A 13072-nucleotide genomic window follows, 5' to 3' on the forward strand; every position below is an offset into this window, starting at 1 on the left:
TACCACAGATGGGCAAGCCTGGTTGGTTCCATAGAAGGAGCTGGCATCTGGACCAAGCTGGTCATCCCTGACCCCAGGAAAGACCTGCTCAGTTCTCTGAGCTTTCTTGCAGGGATCCTCACTCTGGGCAACGCCCCTCTTGGTGGAGGTACAAGAAGTTACAGGCCACATATATGGGAAAACCACGTCGTTGTTTTCCAGGTTCACTACCTCGAGCTCTTGAGCCTTTCTCAGGGAAAGCATCTGATATTTTGTGTCCTTCCTGAAAACGACTCTCCCAGCCCTGTCCCAGGAAGACAGGAGCAGGCAGAACACGAGCTTTCTCTGCCAGAGTAAGCTGACCTGACCCCGAGGCTGCAGGACTTGTTCGCTGCGCTGCACCAGAAAGAGATGTGCTGGTTGGCGTAGCACACCACCAGGTCCCAGCTGAAGTTGAAGCCTTCCTATCGCCAGCTGCACTGTTTGTCCCTGTGGAGCTGGCCCCCACACCGCATGCTGCTCCCCTGGGGGTCAGACACGTAGATGTCCACGGGTCAGAGCTTTCTGGTCTGCTCAGCCAGGAGGGGGACAAGCCAATGCTCTTTGTACACTGGAGAGAGCCAAGCGGCAGGGATCATAGCATCCTGGCGGATGACGCGTGCCGACGTCAGGTCCCAGGTTATGTAGGCAAGCCACAGCTACTGGAACACTGGCACAAAGGCTCTGCCCTGCTCGGTCTTAAGGAAAGTGGTGCAGTCCGACTCCCTCCTGGACCTGGCAAACCACGAGTCGTTGTCAGATAATAGGGCTCTGCGCGGGCCCCTCCATATCGGCTGCAGCTGCAAGAATATTCAGTTTTTCAACATGGTTTACACGTCCATCTCCACCTCCATCACCAAGAGCTCTGAAGAGGCAATGACTGCTTTCATGAGATTCAGTCTAACATCTCACAATAGCTCCTAACTACACTGGGTCATCATGTTGTCCAGCAGCCACTGAAGACACATGGTCCTGATGTTCTGGGGTCCATAGCTTTCAGCAGAGTAGTAGTAGCTGCACATGGTCTGGACACTACAGTCTCTTCATGACCTCCCTGCATGGCTGAATCAGCTCGTCCAGTTGCAGCATGCTGGCTGTGGCCAGGATGGTGACGACTCGTCCGGGTGAGATGAGCATGGAGTCTCGGTACAGGGAACCTCAAGCCTCGTGCAGTGCCTCACGATCAATGTTCTCGTCAGGCATCTGCAACTCTATAGTATCCATGGTTGTCTCCTGCAAAGCACCACTGTCCATGCAGCCTTTATGTAGACCCTCTTATCAGCTCCTCTGTAAAGCTATATAACAGAGAATATTTAAAATGTAACATATGGATATACTGCACTATTCAAATTATGTAAATATTCTCCTTAGGCAGGGTCAAATGATCTTAGAGGCTTGCCATTTTCAAGAGGTTTTTGTTTGTTTGTAGTTTCCCTTAAATTGTACTTTCTTTGTCATTGAAAGATCCAGATTCTCTCTGCAACACATCATTTGTTTAGCATATTACACTTGTCAGTGCAGTACTTAATATTTTCCATTTCTGCAAAAATGGAAAACCATCTCATTCATTCCTCATTTACTTTCACTGTAAGTTTGTTACTTGCTAAGCCTTGTGTGTGGTGCTGGTAATCCAAAGTCCTTGCCTCAAACATTCAAAAATCCAGTAGAGAAAAATAATACAATGAAATAACTGCAGCCATATGGGGAGAAATGTTTCATCCAGGCCTGATGGGAGTACAGTTGAAGAAAGATATATATCTGCCTTGGAGGTGTGAAAAACGGTGGTCTTTGATCCAGATCTCAGACCACGAGGAATGAGTAGTTGTTTGCAAGAAACAAGGAAAGTGCCAACAGAGAGCTCAAGATGTTCAAACAGGTGGAGAGGGAACAAAAATAAAAACATTAAAAAATGCTAAAAGTATCTTGGGAACTTAAGATCTTCCCCCAAATTAAAGGTATGTGTGCCTATGGAAAATGGAGGCATGAGCTCTGAGAAGCTGATTTGGATGGACATGTGCAAGAACGTGCACACGGGCATGCACACACACAGAGTTCTAAATGATTCTATAATTGGCAATGCTATTTTAAAACAAAAGTTAAAGACCAAAGCAAAGACTGGGGCAAAATTGCCACTTTTATCACAAAAAAATGGTTTCACAGCTCAAGTGATGAGATAGCCTATGAAGTTAATTATGGAAATTAAGGTGCCTAGAAGATAGAGCTAGGACCAAGATGTAATTCTCCATAAAGGAATGATCACTAACTCTTTTAGATGAGGAAGAGCGAATTGTGTTCTTGAAATTAATGGGGAAAATTTGCACACAAATTCCTCTGTTCCACCATCAACATATGAAGGGAGCCTGAGAGCAATCATCCCAGGAGGGAAAGATAAACAGAGTGGAATCCCTGGTACAGAGTGCCCTTATCCGGCGGAGTGGGGCCTAGTGGGTGTGGCTTAGCATGTATCCCAGAGGACATTAGAGCAAACGACATCTGTACCCAGCAGCACTCTGGGATGAGCTAATGCCCGTGGCAATGGCGCCTGGAGAGGAAGCTTGTCCACTGCACCACTGAGGTATAGGTCATGGGAGCATGAAGCAGTCAGATACCATGGCACTGGGGGTGGCGTGCCCCAGAGAAGCCAGGTGCCACTGGGGAGGAGGAGGAGGCTGAGGAGGCAGTAGTGGCAGAGAGAGAGGAAGGGAAGGAGAGCGAAGAGGCCAGGCCCACCACCAGTCAGGTGAGCCACAAGCGGAAGACAGGCCCATGGGGGCTGCTCACAAAAGCGCCCTGCCGGAAACATGCTAAAGATTTTTCAGGATCCGTTTGTGAGGCACTCTTCCTAAGAGGAGAAGAGAGTGACGTGCGGATCCGCGCACTGGGGGAGGAGTGGAACTTGCATTGGGTCTACTTGTGCCAGTCAGGGTACTTTGCTAGCAGGTTCAATGGTGCTTGGCAGGAGACAACCATGGATACTATAGAGTTGCAGATACCTGACGAGAATACTAATCGTGAGGCACTGTACGAGGCTTGAGGTTCCCTGTACCGAGACTCCATGCTCATACCACCCGGTCAAGTCTTCGTCATCCCAGCCACAGCCAGCACGCTACAGCTGGACGAGCTGATTCAGCAGTGCGGGGAGGTCATGAAGGAGACTGTCAGTGCCCAGACCGTGTGCAGCTACTACTACTCTGCTGAAAGCTACGGACTCCAGAACATCAGGACCATGTGTCTTCAGTGGCTGCTGGACAATATGACGACCCAGTGTAGTGAGGAGCTATTGCAAGAAGCCACCCTGGATCTCATGAAAGAGGTCATTGCCTCTTCAGAGCTCTTGATGATGGAGGTGGAGATGGACGTGTACACCATGCTGAAAAAGTGGATGTTCTTGCAGCTGCAGCCGACATGGAGGGGCCCACGCAGGGCCCTATTATCTGACAACGACTCGTGGTTTGCCAGATCCAGGAGGGAGTCGGAGGGCACCCCTTTCCTGAAGACCGAGCAGGGCCGAGACTTCGTGCCAATGTTCCAGCAGCTACGGGTTGCCTACATAGTCTGGGACCTGACGTCAGCACGTGTCATCCACCAGGATGCACTGATCCCTGCCTCTTGGCTGTCCCAGGTGTACAAAGAGCATTGGCTTGGCCCCCTCCGGACTGAGCAGACTAGAAAGCCCTGGCCCCTGGACGTCTACATGTCTGCCCCCCAGGGGAACAGCATGCGGTGTGGGGGCCAGATCCACAGGGAGAAGCAGTGCAGCCGGCAGTGGGAAGGCTTCAACTTCAGCTGGGACCTGGTGGTGTGTTACGTCAACCAGCACATCATTTTCTGGTGCAGCGCAGTGAACAAGTCCTGCAGCCTCAGGGTCAGCTTACTCTGGCAGAGAATGATTGCATTCTGCCTGCACCTGTTTTCCTTGGACAGGGCAGTGAGAGTCGTTTTCAGGAAGGACACAAAATACCTGATGCTTTCCCTGAGAAAGTGTGAAGTGATAGACGTAGTGAACTTGGAAATCCAAGACGTGGTTTTCCCCATATATGTGGCCTGTAACTTCCTGTATCTCCACCGACAAGGGCATTGTCCAGAGCGAGGACCCCTGCAAAAGAGCTCAGAGAACTGAGCAGGTCTTTCCTGGGGTCAGGGAGGACAAGCTTGGTCCAGATACCAGCTCCTTCTGTGGGACAAACCAGGCTTGCCATCTCTGGCAACTAACTCTGTCAGAGGCCTTGTTGAACTGTAGCTCATAATACTTGACATTGTTTACCTGAGCATATGAAAAGGACAAATGTGGAAGCCAAGCAAGCACCGCTAGAATGTATTTGGGCTGCTAATATGGCAACCTGTCCTCCTGGTTTAGGATCCATCGACACACCCCGTCTCTGCCTCGCCCATCATTTCTGTGAAGACAAAGAGCTATTGACTTTAGATAGAAACTGTGAGCCTACTTATTCTACTACTCTTAGTGAAACTCTCTTAAAACATGTGTTTCCTTTAGTTTGATTAAATGAATGTTAAAGTAACGGTTTTATTTCTCTTTCAGTTGGTGTGTTTAGAGCTGCTACATGGTTTCCATGGTCTCTCACTATGTGAGCACACCACCCAGACCACACAGATGAACTTCTTCTTATTGGTTGCTCTCCAACCTAAGCAAACCTTTTTTTAAAAAAATATTTATTGGAGCATAATTTCTTTACAGTGTTGTGTTGGTTTCTGTTGTATAACAAAGTGAATCAGCTATATATATACATAACCCACCCTGTCCCACCCCTCTAGGTGGTCATAAATCACCAAGCTGATCTCCTAGTGCTATGCAGCTGCTTCCCACTAGCTATCTGTTTTACATTTGTTAATGTATATACGTGAATGCTACTCTCTCATTTCATCCCAGCTTACTCTTTCCCTTCCCCTTGTCCTCAAGTCCATTCTCTACATCAGTGCCTTTATTCCTGTGCTGCGCCTAGGTTCTTCAGAACCTTTTTTTTTTTTTTAGATTCCATATATATGTGTTAGCATATGGCATTTATTTTCTCTTTCTGACTTACTTCACTCTTTATGACAGACTCTAGGCCCATCCACCTCACTACAAATAACCCAGTTTCATTTTTTTTATGAACCTAAGCATATCTTGATGTTTAGTTAGACTTAAACTTCCCTAGCATTTTAACCCCAGAGAAACATTTCAAATCTTATAACACCCTATATTGGGGGTGGGATGGAAGGAAGCAGATTAATTCTGTGAGATTATTCCTGTACTGAAACGGATTGCCTTTGAATTATAGTGAGAATTAACTTGGCATCTGGAAATGTGATCAAAAGACAAGCAGTCCAAGCCAGCAATCAAAAGGATAAGGAAGAAGGTGATTTTTGTTACAAAAGGTGAAAACACAGTAGTCATAATTTAAATATGTTGGTTTCTTATTACTGCTAAGTTGAAAACTGGCCCCATCCCTTTCCCTTTTAAGTGCCCTACTTGTTGGCATTTCACTGAGGGATTTTTGCGGTTAAAGAAGGTCAAAGAATGGAAATACCTGTTTAAGAATCCATACAAATAATAAATACATGCTTGGAAAGAATGTGAAATGTTCATACAAGATGAACAAATAAATTAAAAAGAATAATCACCAGATTTAATGTTTTATTTAGTTGAAACCAGAATTTTCCTTACTGTTTGCTTATATTTCTCTTTCCAATGAGATTTTATCCTTTGTCATCCAGTGAACAAATTACATTTGACTTTCCTTTTTTTTTCTTTCTTCATTCATTCATTAATTTATTCATTTTTACCCTTTACGGAGGTTTTAAAGGCTTCATTATCCCAAACCCACATACTAGTGTTAGAGTAATACTTACATAACAGTTAGTTTTAAGAAATAGTTCATTCAGGAAGCTGCTGTTGCATCCTTTGATGTTTGTGCCTAATTTCTCATTCCGCCCCCCTTCCCAGTGCTCCCTTATACTCTGTATATCTAACCAATTACAAACAATAAACTTCATTACATTTTTTTAAATAAGTAAACTGGGGGAAAGAGTAAGTCATTGATTCAGTAAAAAGCCAAAAATTATTATTTATTTTTATTGTAACAATTCCCTCTCTTTTTTATAAATCTCTAAGCAATTTCCAATTTCCACTTCGAGGTTATCCAGGCAACCTATGTATTCAGAAGTAGGAAGAAATGTAAAATTTACTTGGAGCAACTGATTATAGAACAGCACTATCTAACAGAACTCTCTACACTGATAGAAATGTTCCATATCTGTGCTGCACAGAGTGTAGTAGTCACTGTTTACACATAACCATTGAGTGCTTCAAATGTCGCTAGTGAGACTGAGAGACTGAATTTTCAATTTTACTTAATTTTAATCAAATTAAATATTCACATATGACTAGGGGCTACCATTTTTCAGAATGTACCTCTTACAGGAAGTCCACTCACCTGCTGGTGGACCATACTCAGCCACCTGCCTTCATTCAAAACATGGTCTTCGTGACTGCTTGGAAAATTTTACTTCACTTAGAGTCACCATTCCTCATAAAATTCCACGTGATTCAAACATGCTCATCAAAACAATCAGTTGCTTGTAGATTCCTATTTTTACCATCACCTTGTTTTCTTTGTCTTTTTCTTTTTTAAAATACTTGACAGGTATCACCAATGCAATGCTTTGTGTTTATGTGATGAATACCTTTCTGAGACTTAAGGATCTTTTGGGTATTCAATTCTTAGCATGAATTTGCACAGGTTGTTTTTATCCCTTGCACTGCATCATATTACCCTGCTAGTCTTTAAACCAAGTTTGATAGTTGAATTTTGCTACAATATGGAGTGAAATTATTCTTTGTTGTCTAATCTCAGAATCTAATCATAACAATTGAGGTGGAAAATGTGTTCACAGAACAAACCAGACTGTCCCCTGCACCGTTAGAACAAATCTTTCCCAAAGACTGTTCATGTATCAATTGGCTATTTGTTGTCTAAATAAATGAGGTAAATTTTAGTTCTCTGGCCTACTAGAGAAAACACTGCCTATCTTTAGAACATCATGAAGAGACAAATTTGATTCCAGAAACTCAAACACTTGAGGGAGGATAATTTTCATCCAACCTCTTGGTTATTATCTCCTTACCACCATCAATGTCTTTCTATTTATTTATTCAAATGAGGAAGGAAGCTACAGTTAGATTAAAATCAGTAGCCTGGACCATACGTTCGATTTTGTTCCTTTGTAGATTGCAGCACCTTTGAGATTTCCACGTTGTGGGGCAGACCGTTGCCTATAGGTCTGGATTCAAAGAAGAGGTCTGTGCATAGGCTATGAATTTGAGTGTCTATGAAATTTAGATGGTAATGGGAGTCAAGCAAGTAAACCTTGTAATATGAGGCAGGTGATATACCACTTTCAAGCGATTTATCCTGAATAAAGGGAAGGGCATCAAGGCCCAGGTAGCTGAGTGGACAAGGAAAAGGTGGAACATTTTGTGGGCTCATAAAATATGAATGTCTTAGGAGCCATGTTACTAGCTAAACAGGTGATGACATTGGAACCTTGGATCTTGTTTCAATGCACTTATTTCTATGTGTTTTTTACTGACACCAATTCAAAATTTTATGTTTAATCCCATGGTGTGTGTTGTGTACTTATGTAAACTAGGTGCATCTTGCTATTTTAACTCTCATCAGGCAGCTTCATGTCCAAATTCTGTGGTTGAGACTTGGCAAGCACCTTCCTGTAGACCCTGTAGCTAGACATTCCCTCTTGCTTTTCTTTTCCTCTTAAATAAGAGGGTTTTCTTTTTCTAGCACATGATGGAGTTTTCATTAAAATTCCAATGTCATCTTTGTGCTGTTTATATATAGACCCTTTCCACAGTAGCATACTTCAAACTTTTCTGCTGTCTGTGTCCATCCCACCTACATCCCTGGGACACCATTTTCTCCTTCATAGACCATTTTTTATTTAGGTCTCTTATGTCTTTGAACATGAATGTTAACCTTTATCTTGTTACAGCATCTGTCTCTGGGAGACCACTGGAAGGGAACATAAGAGAAGGGGGTTTGTATACTGAATTGTAATAACTTTTCATCCCTGTCTCCTTAAGACAGGCAGAGACAGAGACAGACTATCAAAAGATGTAATAGATCCAGAGGCAGAAACAGCCAGAGACAGGACAGCCTGACAGAAAACAGAGACAGCTTGTTGGGTAGGCTGAGAAACTCCAACAGATGGACAGATCCAGATATTGCACCTCCTTCCCCAAAAGAGACAGGTAGAAAGGGTTACACAGAAAGGGGCAGATACAGATAGATATAAATAGATAGAGACAGAGAAAGGGAGGCACAGAAAGACAAAACCAGACAGGGACAGACAAACACATGTACTAACTAAGACAGAGAGTGACGGTTACAGACAGAGACAGGGAGACAGGCAGAGGCTGATAGGCACAGACGGGAAGACTGAGACAGAAAGACTGAGAGACAGATGCAGAGACAGAGAAAGACAAACAGAGAAAGAGAGAGGCACATGGCAGTGGAGACGTAGAGATAGTGATGGAGTGAGACAAAGACAGAGACAGAGAGAGAGGGAGGGAGGGAGAGAGAGAGAGGAGAGGGACAGGGAGAGAGCAACAGAGAGAGAGGCAGAGACAGATTGAGACAGAGACAGACCGAGACAGAAAGGGAAAGACAGAGACAGACAGATGGAGAAAGAGACACATGGACACACAGAGATACAGAAACAGACAGATATAGAAACAACAGAGAGATACAGAGACAGAGACAGAAAGACAGAAACCCAGACAGACACAGTCAGACAGGCACAGATTGTCAGAGACAGAGGGAAACAGAAAGATAGGGACAGTAAGAGAGAAAGAGAGTGACAAAGGTAGACAGAGAGAGAGACCAAGGTACACAAAGACAGATGTAGATATAGACAGGAATGCAGACAGAGACAATAGAGATGGAGATAGGGAATGACAGGGAGACAGAGACAGACATACATACAGGGAAAGACAGAGACAGGGATAAATCCTCATCATTGTCAAGGACTGCACTGTATCCCATAGGGGTACACCTCCCTTGGTGTGGTGTTTAGTTGGCTGTTATTTAGTGTGATTGTTCCCTGTAGCATTACCATGATTATACATCTGGTTCTGCCTCCCCATCTCCTCACGCCTTGATTGACTAAGAGGCTACAAAACTGAATGAGTGTCAAGGTCGGAGAAGCTCTCCTCCTCATCCTTAGCAGTCAAAAAGGAAAGAAAAATAAAATGAAGTAAAAAAAAATAGGGACTGATATTGGATAAATTGCCCAAACTGGCAAATGGCAACAGAGTGTTTTCACCTTTTGTGACAAAAACACTTTCTACCTTATCCTTTTGATAACTGGCTTGGACTACTTGTATTTTGGTCCCATTTCCAGATGCCAAGTTAATTCCCACTATAATTCAAAGGCAATTCGTTCCAGAGGTTACCAGTCCGGTTCTTAAGTGGGAAAGAGTCTTTCCTACTACAATGTGAACATCAAAATTTTCTGAAACAGAATTAATCTGCTTATTTCCACTACACCCCCAATATAGGGTGTTATAAGATTTGAAATTTTTCAATGGGATTAAAATGCTAGGGAATTTTAAGTCTAACTAACATCAAGATATGCTTAGGTTTATAAAAAGAAATGAAATTGGGTTATTTCTACTGAGGTGGATGGACTTAGAGTATGTCATATAGAGTGAAGTAAGTCAGAAAAAGAAAAAAATTGCCGTATGCTAACACATATATATGGAGTCTAAAAAAAAAAAAAACGGTTCTGATGAACCTAGGGGCAGCAGAAGAATAAAGACGCTGATGTTGAGAATGGACTTGAGGACACGGGGAAGGGGAAGAGTAAGCTGGGAGGAAGTGAGAGAGTAACATTGACATATATACACTACCAAATATAAAACAGATAGCTAGAGGGAAGCAGCTGCATAGCACAGGGAGATCATCTTGGTGCTTTATGACCTCCTAGAGGAGTGGGATAAGGAGGGTGGGAGGGAGACACAAGAGGGAGGGTATATGGGAATATATGTATACATATAGCTGATTCACTTTGTTATACAGCACAATCCATCACAACACTGTAAAGAAATTATGCTCCGGTAAATATGTTCAAAAAAAAAGATATGCTTATGTTGAAGAGCAACCAATAAAAAGAAGATTATCAGTGTGGTCTGCGGGATGTGCTCACATAGTGAGAGACCATGGAAACCAAGTAGCAGCTCTAAACACACCAACTGAAAGAGAAATGAAACAGTTACTTTAACATTCATTTAATCAAACTAAAGGAAATATATTTTAAGAGAGTTTCACTAAGAGTAGTAGAGTAGGTAGGCTCACATATAGGTAGGTCACATATGGCAGTCTAACATATGGTTATACTGAATTATTTAAGTCAATAGCTCTTTGTCTTCACAGAAATGATGGGCGGATCGGGGGGTGGTGGTGTCGATGGATCCTAAACCAGGAGGACATATTGCCATATTAGCAGCCCAAATGTGTTCCAGATGTGCTTGAGGGGCTTCAAAATTTGTCCTCTTCATATGCTCAGGTAAACAATGTCAAGTATTATGAGCTACAGTTCAACAAAGCCTCTGACAGAGTTGGTTACCAGTGATGGGTAAGCCTGGTTGGTCCCACAGAAGGAGCTGGCATCTGGACCAAGCTGGTCGTCCCTGACCCCAGGAAAGAGCTGCTCTGAGCTTTTTTGCATGGGTCCTCACTCTGGGCAACGCCCCACTTGGTGGAGGTGCAAGAAGTTACAGGCCACATATACGGGGAAAACCACATCGTGGTTTTCCAGGTTCACTACCTCGAGATCCTGAGCCTTTCTCAGGGAAAGAATCTCGTATTTTGTGTCCTTCCAGAAAACGGCTCTCAAAGCCTTGCCGAAGGAGGACAGGCTCAGGCGGAATGCGATATTTCCTTGCCAGAGTAAGCTTATTCCGAGACTGCAGGACTTGTTCAATGCCCTGCACCAGAAAATGATGTGCTGGTTGATGTAGCACACCACCAGGTCCCAGCTGAAGTTGAAGCCTTCCCACTGCCGGCTGCACTGCTTGTCCCTGTGGAGCTGGCCCCCGGACCGCATGCTGTTCCCCTGAGGGTCGGACACGTAGATGTCCAGGGGCCAGAGCTTTCTGGTCTGCTCAGCCGTAGGGGGCCAAGCCAATGCTCTTTGTACACTGCAGACAGCCAAGCGGCAGGAATCATCACATCCTGGTGGACGACATGTGCTGACGTCAGGTCCCAGATTATGAAGGCAAGCTGCAGCTGCTGGAACACTGGCACGAAGGCTCTGCCCTGCTCGGTCTTCAGGAAAGGGGTGCCCTCAATGCCCTTATCTGGCGGGGTGGGGCCTAGTGGGTGTGGCTTAGCGTGCGTCCCAGAGGACTTTAGAGCAAAGGTCATCTGTACCCAGCAGCACTCTGGGATGAGCTAGTGCCCGTGGCAATGGCGCCTGGAGAGGAAGCTTGTCCACTGCACCGCTGAGGTATAGGCCATGGGAGCACGAAGCAGTCAGATACCATGGCACTGGGGGTGTCGTGCCCCAGAGGAGCCAGGTGCCACTGGGGAGGAGGAGGAGGCTGAGGAGGCAGTAGTGGCAGAGAGAGAGGAAGGGAAGGAGAGCGAAGAGGCCAGGCCCACCACCAGTCAGGTGAGCCACAAGCGGAAGACAGGCCCATGGGGGCTGCTCACAAAAGCGCCCCGCCGGAAACATGCTAAAGATTTTTCAGGGTCCATTTATGAGGCACTCTTTCTGAGAGGAGAAGAGAGTGACGTGCGGATCGGCGCACTGCAGGAGGAGTGGAACTTGAATAGGGTCTACTTGAGCCAGTCAGGGTACTTTGTTATCAGTTCAGTGGTGCTTGGCAGGAGATAACCATGGATACTATAGAGTTGCAGATGCCTGACGAGAATATTGATCGCGAGGCACTGCACGAGGCTTTAGGTTCCCTGTACTGAGACTCCATGCTCATCCAACCCGATCGAGTCGCTGCCATCCTGGCCACAGCCAGCATGCTTCAACTGGACGAGCTGATTCAGCAGTGCGGGGAGGTCATGAAGGAGACTGTCAGTGCCCAGACCGTGTGCAGCTACTACTACTCTGCTGAAAGCTACGGACTCCAGAACATCAGGACCATGTGTCTTCAGTGGCTGCTGGACAATATGACGACCCAGTGTAGTGAGGAGCTATTGCGAGAAGCCACCCTGGATCTCATGAAAGAGGTCATTGCCTCTTCAGAGCGCTTGATGATGGAGGTGGAGATGGACGTGTACACCATGCTGAAAAAGTGGATGTTCTTGCAGCTGCAGCCGACATGGAGGGGCCCACGCAGGGCCCTATTGCCTGACAATGACTCATGGTTTGCCAGGTCCAGGAGGGAGTCGGAGTGCACCACTTTCCTGGGGACCGAGCAGGGCAGGGCCTTTGTGCTAGTGTTCCAGCAGCTGCAGCTTGCCTACATAATCTGGGACCTGACGTCAGCACATGTCATCCACCAGGATGCGATGATCCCTGCCGCTTGGCTGTCTCCAGTGTACAAAGAGCATTGGCTTGCCCCCCTCCGGGCTGAGCAGACCAGAAAGCTCGGCCCGTGGACATCTACGTGTCCGACCCCCAGGGGAACAGCATGCGGTGCAGGGGCCAGCTCCACAGGGACAAGCAGTGCAGCTGGCGGTGGGAAGGCTTCAACTTCAGCTGGGACCTGGTAGTGTGCTACGTCAACCAGCACATCATTTTCTGGTGCAGCACAGTGAACAAGTCCTGCAGCCTCGGGATCAGCTTACTCTGGCAGAGAAAGATCGCCTTCCACCTGTGCCTGTTCTCCTTGGACAAGGCTGGGACAGCCGTTTTCAAGAAGGACACAAAATACCTGATGCTTTCCCTGAGAAAGGGTCAAGTGATAGACATACTGAACCTGGAAAACCAAGACGTGGTTTTCCCCATATATGTGGCCTGTAACTTACTGTACCTCCACCGACAGAGGTGTTATCCAGAGAGAGGAAACCTGCGAAAAGGC

At 45.7% G+C, this 13072-nt stretch overlaps 1 pseudogene; it reads left to right on the forward strand.

Annotated features, from left to right (window-relative positions):
- The first annotated feature begins 3073 nt into the window (after nt 1-3073).
- On the forward strand, nt 3074-4138 carry LOC112402696 (germ cell-less protein-like 1 pseudogene; annotated as a pseudogene).
- The last annotated feature ends 8934 nt before the right edge of the window (nt 4139-13072 follow it).

This window comes from Neophocaena asiaeorientalis, unplaced genomic scaffold (genome assembly GCF_003031525.2).
Source record: "Neophocaena asiaeorientalis asiaeorientalis breed wild unplaced genomic scaffold, Neophocaena_asiaeorientalis_V1.1 scaffold355, whole genome shotgun sequence".
Taxonomy (NCBI): Eukaryota; Metazoa; Chordata; class Mammalia; order Artiodactyla; family Phocoenidae; genus Neophocaena; species Neophocaena asiaeorientalis.